Raw genomic sequence first — 11,113 nt, forward strand, 5'->3', positions numbered from 1 at the left:
CATAGCTTGTCCTTGTAGCTCCTGGCCAGCGCAACCAAAAATTGGCTGCTTCTTCCCTCAGGCAGGGTATGTCAGCACTGAGTGAATGCTAAGCCACCGGCTGGGCTGGTCCATGCCTTAGTCATGCTGCAGGAGGGCTCGGCAATACCTGTTCTTCAGGATGAAGAGTGAGATTGCAAGCCAGCTCCATGAATACTTCCATTTACAGTAACCAAAAGATGAAACCTATATAATAACCTTCCTACAAGTCATTAACTGAAGATAAATGCCATGCAACTATGAATATATCTGATATTTATTATAATGGTGCCAATCATAATGAATTAATTCAGTGTTTAGGTGAGTTATTTCCATAGGTAATTTAGTGTAAGTTAAATTTTCCTTTACCAAATCCATTTTAGAGGCCATAACTTTAATGCATGATGCATCACTTAATGACAGCTTTTGTTTGTGCATTAGTGAATTCCAGTTGATACAATATTTCTTCCAGATAATTTTCCTAGTAAAGGAAATACAGCATTTGTACACAATTTCATCCCAGGTCTTGAAACAGGGGCTGAGAGTGAAAGGATACATATGTATTTATCTGCAAAAGAGATGAAGGTGAATATTTGCAGAGCCTTTAGAGGGATTCCTCCAGCAATGTCTCTGCTTGCACGTCGTCAGGGACCAGTGGATTAAGGACCATGGCTGTATAATTGGACTGAACATAATTCTCCATCAATGTTAGTGGCAGTGGTGCTCATATGCTCTTTACTGAAATGTAACGACCACAGAGTTTAGGGGAGGCTGAGAGAAGGACAGGGTTGTGTGACCTTCAGAAAACAGAATTAGTTCAAGATTAGTAACCTTATTCACAGCTATCTTCAGTGTAACTAAAATGTGATCAAAAGGGACATGAAGAAATGATATAATACTTAAACTGCGTAGTTGAAAAAAATAACCTCTCCTGCTGACTACTGAACCTTGGTGAGACAGGCCACAAACACCAGCAGGGAGCTAGCTATAGTTTGGAATTGAAAATTAAAACATAAAACTGAAAGTCTTCAAAGAATAATGAAAAGGACATTTGGGATGCACAGGCACACAACAGGTGCAAAGCAAGGGATTCAGAAGTCCTTGGAGGGCCTTTCTTGGGCCATCTAGAGAAGAAAAGGCACTTTTCTGTCTCCTGCATGCCAATATTTAAGAATACTGATTTGGTTGAACATTTTCTAATGCACTTCAATTTCTTTCTTATCAAGAAAGAAATGTAGTTTAAAAGGACTGCTCAGCTGCAAATGTCTTCTTACAAAAAGATTTAAAATTTAATCTTTTTGAAGGAAAAAAAATTAAGTTTAGCCTCTGAAGTTACTTTCTAAATCAGAGTGCTGGAACTCCAAACGAAGCTAGGGGAGTTAAGATTTGTACTTGCTGCTGAGCAGCAAATGCCAGCAAGGTAGTGCATTTTGTTAGGTCCTGATGACAAGAACAATCTATTAGGAAAGCTGGGAGGGTCAAACGTGACATAATGAAACCTCCCAGCATGTCATCTTTTTGCAGCTGTAATGCTGCTTTCTGCTTCTGTGCCGGGGATCAGACACGCGGTGGTGTGCCCGGCGGGGATGGTACTCATGTAATGTATTCGGGGACGGCGTCGGCCAATCTCGACTCCGCAGGGAACTGCAAGTCCCCTTTCCGTAGTGTCTAATGAATAATAGATATGATGAAAAACGTGTTTCAAAAATTGATCACGACCATGCTCTGCACTTCAGGGTGGCCAGCCCAGAGGTCAGGTTCAGCTCTTTTACCTGTTTGTTTGACTGCCAGCAAGGTGTCCTCTGATACTCTGCCTCAGGCAGGTGGGATGCTGCAGCTGCATTTTGTGCCTCTGAGCTGCTCCCCTTTCCCTGTACTTGGGCTTTTGAAGATATCTCAGACCTTTTGCAAAAGGGAGTTACAGCGTCTTGACATTAGTTTCTGTAAGTTCGTGCAGAGCTCCCGGTGCCATAATGCCTTTATGGAATCACACTAGTCTGGCACAGGAAGTTTATTTCATTAAAAAAACTACATGGGCAATGCCACAGAGATCTTCTATATGGCTTGTGTTCCTGCTTTGACTCTGCTGCAGAACCATGGTCTCAGCACAGCCTTGACCATGGCAGAGTTTCAGGCTCAGAAACAAGGGAGCACTTCATGATGTGGCTACGCTTTCAGTACAGAGTCAGAGTTGGTTTGTCACTGCCCTGATGAACCTGCAGTAGCTATGCTGTCTATTGGAGATGCATATCCCAAATAGGTAATATTTCAATACGAAGACCACTGGTCACTGTGGCAGTGGTCTGCGCTACTTTTCTGCAGAATGGTTTACAAGTGATTTCTTTACAAAAATCTCCCTACCTTCTCGCCTGAAATCTCTCTGAAATGAGCAAGGCAGTTCCTACACTGTGGCCTGCCATTGTGGTCACATTCTTGCTAGGACTTCTGATCAGCTTTGAGTGTAAAAATCAGGATGACTGAAGAGTAAAACAGTTTTTAAGAGTGTAAGACATTTTGAGTTTGCTGCCAGCTGGAGCTCAGCATGTTTAATTAAGGTGTGTGAGCTTGAAGGAGGCTAATCTTTGCTGCTGAGGCTAATTTTTGCTGGTTTATTAGATAATACAGTAAAAGGCAGGTTGAGATTCCTTTTTTCCTGTTTTCTTTTCCTTGTCACCAGCGGGGCAGGGGGGGAGGGGGGGGGGGGGATAAAATCCTGACACATGAAATCACCTTAATGAAGGACCAGAATCAGTGCAATTAACTGGAGGCACATCTGTAGACCTTGCTGTGCACGCGCAGGTCCCACTCTCCATTTCCCCAGCCAGGATATTTCCAGAATGATTGCTAGGGCTAAAGTTCGTAATTAAAACCGTAAATCCTGGCTCACTGCTAAATTTGCCTGCCTGCAGAGAGAGAGTAGGAGGGAAAGGCAGAGAGTCTATCTCCCTCCTGGGAAGCCTTGTTTACTAGTATTTTGTAGGTTTTCTTACGCTAGTGGTGCTTACCAGGCTTGCAAAGAGACAGGTACTGAGAGCACCCTGATATGGAGATGTTTTGGGGACCTGACAACCATCAGCAGTGCTGGCTGGTTTCCCTTTTGTGGCAGACCCCTGCAATACAGAAATATTGGTGGAGCCAGATGTCTTCATGCAGGGTTCCCATGCTGGCAGCAAGATCTGTGGGTGGATCAGGGACGTCCTGTTGCCACAAAGCACAGACGAAAGCTTTAGAGTGAAACATTTTGCTGTGCAATGAATTATTCCCACTGCTGCTGCTCCCACAGCAGCGCCCTGGGAAGCACGAGGTAGCAGCGGATCTCCTAGATCTGATCCTAGACCTGATCCCTTAGGAGGTTGGGGGATACTCATGAATTATTGTAGTTTAATTCCAATGAGTAGCCTGCTGCCTGTAATTAATAGCTGCCATTGAATGTGGGTTTGGTACAAAACTGGGGGGCAAATCCCTGCTTTCTTAATTCTGCAGTGTGTACAGGAACTAGATGGAGCACAGCTCCTGCCAGGGATGGCCCTGCTTGCCCATCGTGTAACCCAGCACATCCCCAGCAGCAGGCTGCAAATCCTCCTCTGGAAGCATCTTGACATGCCCCAGTTACTGACAAAATGAAGTACCACAGTGAATACTAGCAGCTAGTGTTTACCACATTTGAGGCTATAATGCACTTTCTGATAGTGCACCTGAATTTTAGATTTTTTTCCCAGAGGAAATGGCATATCTAATTTACCAGAAGCTATGATCCTCTCTCACGTACTTCTGATGGGGTTGCTTGTATGCAAATCCCTTCTTATCGCTTGTCCATAATCTGTCTAAATGTGGCAGAATAAGGTTTTATTAATAATGTTTTTGTGCCCATGGCACAGGGCTGAGTCACCGCTTGCAGTACACAAAGCAAGACAAAGCTGTAGAGCATGTCTATTAATAAACATGATAAATCCATACCTTTGTGAGTAAAAGTTACACGTTTCTGCCAAAGAGACAGCCTTTGTTGAAATAGTGATTTATTGCTATTAAAATTGTGTGATTAGCCAAGCTTGGAAAGCAGACCCAGAAAATCTCACAGCTGCCTACTCACATGATAAGTTTCACCAACCATGGAAATGCAGGAACATTTTATTGAGTCAGAACTTCAGAGGAAAACATTTAATTCCAAGGTCAGTTCCTGATGATACAGTTGTGGATTTTCAGTCACAAAATTACTAAATGATTTATAATGAAGTTTATAGTTGAAATGCAGAAAGATTCACACACACATACACACAAAGTAAGTCAGAAGAAATTCAATGATAAAGCCAAATTATATGGCGTCAATCAGCCATCTGTTGTGCACTGTGGTTTCTAATGATCAAGGTGAAAACTTTGGTAGGCTGTAAAAATAGAAAATTACAACATCCACACTCCCTGCAGTAAACACTTTAAGCATAGTCAACAGGAGATGATATACTCTGGACTTACCACCAAGTTCAGTTGTATCGTGAACAAACTGTAACACCTTATAGCCAAGGTGGGACATTCAGCCAGGAGACATTATTATTTGTGGATGTGCCAAGCAGGGCTCTGTAGTGAAGATCTGACGAGTCTTGGAAAGGAAGGGAGAATCCCTTACATCAGTGTGAAAACCGTCCTGCTCTCAACAACCCCACAGAGCCCTGGAGCGTGCCATGTGCTTTCTGCTAATATTTACATACATTAGTAAATTGATTTGCATTTGGAATGGGTCCTGTACATGACCACCCACCCTTTTCTGGCTCATTTTCTTTATTTCAAATATCTCAATAACAGAATAATATGAGACCGTCAAACTCCTCATCTAATTAAAACTCAGTGAAACCTCTTTGGGCAGCTACCCTCATTCTTCCGTTTTAAAAGGCTTCAATGCTTTCTTTACTCTTCCTTCTAAAGGATATTTTCCTTGTCACCTGTGCCAACTTAGAAGAAGATACGATTTTTTTTTACAAAGGACTCCATTTCAAAGTGGTTGCTCTCACTGTGTCTTCTCACCGGGGCTGAACTCATCGTTACGGTTTCTTCTTTTGAGGTGGTCAGAGACGATTTGGCCTTGGAGTAGTGAGGCCACCCAGGCTTCAGAGGAAGGAACCAGGGTTTGTTGGTTCACAATGAGCAACCCAGACTTTCATCTTCTCCATTGCACCTATGGAGGAGCAGGGAGATAAATTATGCAGTAATTACCCCTATATGTGGCCAGACAAGCAGCGGAGAAGAGCTTTTGTGCAAAGATGCAGCTATTTTTCATTTGCTTCTTCCATGGATAATCTTTTCTCAGACACAGGATGCTCTTTTGCTACGAATACCTGAGAAATGCAAATGGGGATCTGTATGCTGATTACACAAAGATCACCAAGATGCACTGGATGGGTGATAAGGCTCTTAGAAAAAGATAGCGATGGATCTGCGAGCCTATGTTCATTTGATATGTTGCAAGTCTTGGGGCCAAGGTCAGCAGGTGCAGCTTGGGTCAGATTTATGAACATAACCGATTAAATCCTGCCAGGCAGCGGCCAGCCAGAATCCTGCAAGAGGACACTCCTCATGCCAACTTCTCTGCTTGAAAGCAGACTGCAAAGCATAAATCTGAACCCACAGCCCTGTGATAGATTCGACCCTTTTCATGGGGTTCAGCTCCAGCGCTGGGAGAAGTTGCAGTCATGGAGTGCTGGGCTCACCATCTGCACCACTGCTAGAAAAACAACAGGCTGTTACTAGTGGAGCCCATGGTACTGCAAAGGCTGGCAGCCCATGGCTCCACAGCATCCATAACCTTATGGTGGGAGCCTCATCTGCGGCTGGTGAAGTAGAAACCAAGACTGAGGGGACAGTACTGTCTGTCTGTCCCTCCCCTGCCCCTCTCCAGTACCTGCTGAACCCCCTGACCAGCATCAGCCAAGTTGAAGAGCAGTGAGGAGACCTCAGAGGTGTTAAAGAATTCAGGTTTTAGGCAGAGCAGAGGGACCCAGATTACTGCAAAAGGAGCAACCACAGCAGGAGGCCGGCAATTATCTGCTTAATTTGGCTTGGGCACAAGGAAACGAGTACGGGCTGCTGGCCAGGCAGGGAGCATGTCGCAGCTGGCACACCCCAGCCTGACCCGCTGGAGGTTAAAAGATGGCAGGAGATGAGGGTTACTACAGTGCAGGGGTGCTGGGCAGAGGCTGCATCAGTCCCACTGCTCGTGGGCTGATGTACCCTGGGGCTTGGGTGAGGTCCGTGCCAACGTGCTGTGTGACCCAGTGTGCAACAAAGTGATCCTGAAACTCTTTGCTCAGAGTAACAGCTGAGGGAGGATGCTGCACTGGAAGAAAGAGGCAATTGCTGTTTGATCAGTGCAATGCCCCAGGCTCTTGTCGCTGCCATGTGCTTCGGTTTCATCATTTCTCCCAATACCCTCCTACACGGGTGAATTTGGACAGAGGCCATAAAGCAGGGCAGCGTCACCGTTTGGCTCTCTGCTCTGATCACTTCTGCCGTGTTCCACAGCCTGCCTTGCGCTTACCCCTTCACAGCTTCCAAGACATACTGCACCAAGAAGTCAAGTCTTACTCCAGGATGTGGTGTGATGGACAGGGGCCTCTCTGCTTCTGGCAGTCTGGAAGAGCATCCTCCGAGTGCAGCATCCTGGGAACTTGGCACCGCAGAGCCAGGCACTGTCAGGAAAGCCTGCAAGATGTTAGATTAAAGGCAGGTGCCCCAGGAACAAAGAGAGAGGTGAACGATTATATTAGTACTTCAAAAGGAGCTCATTCTGCAACTAATTAACTGTTTTTCAGATGATAGCTGATATTTTTTTTTAAAATATATTCATGAAAGCATTACATTGCAAAGGCCCTGAAAATATATCGAGGGCTCATGAGCTGGCATGAGGCTGCCCAAGGTGGGGTTTGCTGGTAAAGGGCATATCACAGCACTGCACAGAAATGCAGTGGGGCACTGCACTGCTGCAGCCGGAGCTGGCCCTGCACTGCAGCACGAGGAGGTCTTTGGGCTTGGAGCGGTGCTCAGGCATGTCCGTGTGCCCTGAGCTTCCTCCAGGTCGGTGATGGGGTTGTGTTTAGTGGCACACCACCAGCTCCATGGCCAGCAAGCAGCTTGTGGCTGGAGGGCACAGTAGGCGCTTGCAGATTCAGCGGAGCTGATTTAGCTGATTTCTAGTGGGTAGCATTGGTTTGGAGAGAGGAAATTCCCCCTGACATCCAGCCATTTTCCAGTGCATGAGCCAGGGAGCCAGTGTGCTGCACAGCAGTGAAGCCTGGAGTAAAGCAGTCTCCGAGCGGCTCTGTGCAGCCCTGCAGAGTGGTCCTGCCTGCAGAGTAACAGTACAGGCAGTTTCCCAACCAAAGGCCTTAATGACGGAGCTGGTATTTGAATAGTCCCCTACACAGCCATTAGTTTTTAAAGACAATTTACGTTGCAGCCAGCTGCTATGAGGATACTTTATTGTTACAGTAAATGCAGAGAGAGGAATGGGGGCTTTTAGTCTTCTTGTTGCTTATGCTTTCCTACCCCATAATTCACAACCCTACGTGTCAGAGGCTAAAATCTATCCCGGTGTATGCTCTGAGGTGTCCCTTTGTCCCCCTCATTTGGCCAGACCAAAACCACCCTTAAGTGCTTCCCTCCCATCTTCTTCCCAGCTCTTCTGCTTCTGGGCGGGTGGCTGAAGGACATCGGGGAGCTTGTGAGAGCAGAAGGGCTGCAATGAAAACTGTGAAGCACGTGAAAGCAGTGAAGTCTCACACAGCGATCTGTTAGATGGGAGCCAGAGGGAGCACAAGAAATGATGCAGTAAAAGCCAGAGGTGATCCTTTCCCAAGTGCCTCTAGAGAGGGCATGTGCAACAGCAGGGCGTAAACTCATGTCTGCTTGCTTCGTTTTGCTTTGTGGGTGGGTGAGGGCTTGATCTTTCCACTGCATTCACCCACAGGGGAAAAGAAGATGCCTCGCTGCATGGGGATGTACCCAGGCACAACATCCCACAGCAAGCATGCACACAGTCCCAGGAGTGCTGCCTGCTAATATTAAATGATCATGAGGGCACTAAGAGCAACCCAGCAGCATATGGGCTCTTCTCCCTGCCCAGCCTCTGTGGCTGTCGTTTGGCACCTCCACCAGAAAGTTTGGCCCAAGATGTTTGTCCATGTGTGATGGGAAGCGGAGGGATGGTCTGTAGTTGTTCCTCTTCCCCCAGGGCATGTGTGCAGAGACCATGGGACTGGGATCACTGCAGAGGGTGGGTGCCAAGCCTGCAGCTTGGAATGGCACCAGAGGACTTCATGAATGACCCACAGACACTGCACAGATGAAGGAAAGCTGAGAGGAGAAGCAGAGCTGCAGAAAAATACCTGCTATGTCTGCCCACTGAGGTGTGAGCCATTAGAATTACACAGGATGTTATTTTCCCTCTTGCGAATCATGCCTGAAATCTGGTCTCATAAATGAGCTTGTTTTTATTAGAAGGAACTTGTCTTTACTGGGTTGTAAATCTGAATGTGAATGTTAATTTTATTGCCCTGCATCTAGAGGCTAGCATAAACACAAACATTACAATCCAGATAGCACGGCCAAAAGCACAGACACCGTGTCCGAGTGTGTTCCTGAGGAATTTCAAGCAGGACACAAGTGCTGCCTCACCCCTCCCTCCGCAGTCAGCTGCTCTAGAGCTGATGGAAGCTCAGAGCTCACAGCATAAGTCCCAGATAAATGGCGATGAAGAATCAGCAGTCTTGGGTGGTGTGATCCCATAGTTTAGGTATTTTTTTGAAATTCCTGTGGCACTTGCTTAGGGTCCAGGTTGTGGCAATAGAGCAGATTGTCTCTCATATTCCTCTCTGCTGTGACAGGGTCAGCTGTAGCTACTGGAGCTCCTGGTTTTGGGCACAGAGTGCCACATATCAGCCTGGACCAAGCACCATCCTGCTGCAGGGAATGAGCCCAGCAAGGCTCTGGAGGGCGCCTGGTGGCATTAACTGCCTCACAGCTCCCTGACAACTTGTTTCCTCATGCACAAATTAAGTTGCTTATTTCCTAAATTATTTGTTTGGAACATTTTCTTTGGTGCAGAGCTCTGGTGTAAAAGCTTTGGCTATGTAAGCAAACAAGAAAATTACATGATGTCAGGGCACCGTAAATAGCACAGACTTGCACAGAATAAAAGCTCTTGGAGGTACCTTGCCTACCTAGCTGAGAGAAGTGATTTCAAATGCCGTAGATTACTTTGTCCCCAGTGCTCAAATTACAGCTGAGTCTACATGAGAAACTCTTCCTGGGAAAGCAATAAGAGTTAAGAGCTTAAATTTTTTGGCCAACACTTCTTTGCTGGCAGAAGAAGTTTTATGCTGGCATAACTGCCTTCACATGACTTTTGCTGGCATAGAAATGTCATGAAAAAACGGTATCCCTGAGCATTGCTGTGCTGGCAAAACTTTTATCTCTAACTCAGTCCTGGAGATAATTTGTGACTGTAACTAGAGCCAGTGTATTTTTACTGGTGTAGCTTATGTCATTTCTTTGAATACACTAAGCCATCATTTTAAAGTTACCTTGGCAAAGCTTTTCAGTGCAGACAGGACCTATGTGTTGATTAAGACCAGATACACAGGCACACAACACAAGCATCAGAAAGGTATTTTTGTGATGAACATTAAGGCCACTGATTAACTCTCTGCTAGCAAGTGTTAAAACTGTGCAGTGCGCTGATCCTGCTCCTGGGCAGGTACCTCAGTAGGATCAGAGGAAGGAGCAGAGTTGTTCAGGGGCTTTCATTACTGACCACGGCACGCAGCAATGTACTGCATTGCCCCATATGAAAAGTGGCTCAGCCATTAAGCAGGGTACAGATTTGTAGTTGTTCTGTCTCTTGGTAATTATTTCCAAGGTTGGTTCAAAGAAATGGTTAATTGAAGTGACATTGGTTCTTTTGGTATTGACTTGGGGAAAATAAAAAATGTATGTAATCACTGCAAAAAGCAAGCTAAGTAAGACAGAAATGGTGTTGAGCAAAGGCACAACTCAAAAAGTGTTGTCAAACTCCAAAGGCAGCCTGAGGAATGTGGTTGTAAGGTAGGGGCTGGCTGAAGGCTTGTGGTGGCCTGATCCTACCCACAGTTCAGGGGAAATATTCCTATGGTTTTCAGTGAGATGAAGGTGTCCAAGATGTTATCACCAAGACAGCTTGTTGCGCCTGCATTGTATATGCTCATGTTGCTCTTGCTAAGTGTCTCTTGCACACAGATCTGTTGCAGCTCGTACATAGGATGCCTGGCTGGCATGTGTGCACTCACTATAGTCCCTCATTCCCAGCGGGCTCTGGAGGCACAGCGTGGTCATGTGGGAAAGCCTGGATGAGCAAACTAGATGAAAATCTGTTCCTCTGATGATTCAAGCAAATTCAGCTACAAATTGGCAAGATGTGGTGCTGCAGTGAGGTTGTAGTTAGCTGGGGTATGTGTCACTCAGCTACTCTAAAGGTTTGATTTCTTTCTGGCATTACAATAGGACACACTCAATGCACACTTCAAAGCTGTTTTCACCACCCCTGAATTCACAACAAGGAAGGTCATCTTCTTCTCGCTAATAAACCCCTTACAGTTTGGGTATTGTGCATTGATCCAAGGGATGTTGGTCACTGCAGCTGCAAGACTTCAGCTGGTCTTATAGGGCCCATCTTTTCCTTTGAAGACCTGTGCAAAGGTGCTGAACTCAGCCAGGAGAGAATGATTGGAATGTCCTAGAGGCCCATCTACCACTACAATTATGTAACTCACCCCAGAAACCCAGGATAAATTATTTATGCTTCCATTTAGAGCCTATTTGTAGCTTCTCATCCAGAGGCATGCCTAAGCCGCCTCCTTCCCCATCTGCACTTCAAATGTCTCAGAATGCAAAAGTGTGTGAAGCAGGATATTCCTCCCAAGACAGTCCTGAAAACCATCTTAAATTATGGTCCTTGTGTGAAAAATGAGTCACTAAGAACCACAATGTACTCTGCCTTCTTTGCGTGGTTTTAAGACAAGTTTTCATAGTATTTTTTTTAAACTTAATCCAGAGATTTGATATGCACTTATTA

Source organism: Falco peregrinus, chromosome 5, assembly GCF_023634155.1.
Source record: "Falco peregrinus isolate bFalPer1 chromosome 5, bFalPer1.pri, whole genome shotgun sequence".
Lineage (NCBI taxonomy): Eukaryota > Metazoa > Chordata > Aves > Falconiformes > Falconidae > Falco > Falco peregrinus.